This window comes from Eleutherodactylus coqui, unplaced genomic scaffold (assembly GCF_035609145.1).
Source record: "Eleutherodactylus coqui strain aEleCoq1 unplaced genomic scaffold, aEleCoq1.hap1 HAP1_SCAFFOLD_42, whole genome shotgun sequence".
In the NCBI taxonomy this organism is placed as follows: Eukaryota; Metazoa; Chordata; class Amphibia; order Anura; family Eleutherodactylidae; genus Eleutherodactylus; species Eleutherodactylus coqui.
In genome coordinates, this window is record NW_027101829.1 from 447678 (window position 1) to 448223 (window position 546).

Below are 546 nucleotides of genomic sequence, written 5' to 3' on the forward strand. Positions count from 1 at the left end.
TTTTTCAAACACGGTCTACACCTCTCAGGTGCCGAGTTACAGGACGGTGAAAACAGTGAGTTTGTGTTAGACGTGAATCGTGCTCTGATTCATGCTCTAGGCTGGGAGCACAAGCGTAATGCTTTTTCAAACACGGTCTACACCTCTCAGGTGCCGAGTTACAGGACGGTGAAAACAGTGAGTTTGTGTTAGACGCGAATCGTGCTCTGATTCATGCTCTAGGCGGGGAGCTCAAGCTTATTGCATTTTCAAACACGGTCTACACCTCTCAGGTGCCGAGTAACAGGACGGTGAAAACAGTGAGTTTGTTTTAGACGCGATTCATGCTCTAGGCTGGGAGCGCAAGCTTATTGCTTTTTCAAACACGGTCTACACCTCTCAGGTGCCGAGTTACAGGACGGTGAAAACAATGAGTTTGTGTTAGACGCGAATCGTGCTCTGATTCATGCTCTAGGCTGGGAGCGAAAGCTTATTGCTTTTTCAAACACGGTCTACACCTCTCAGGTGCCGAGTTACAGGACGGTGAAAACAGTGAGTTTGTGTTAG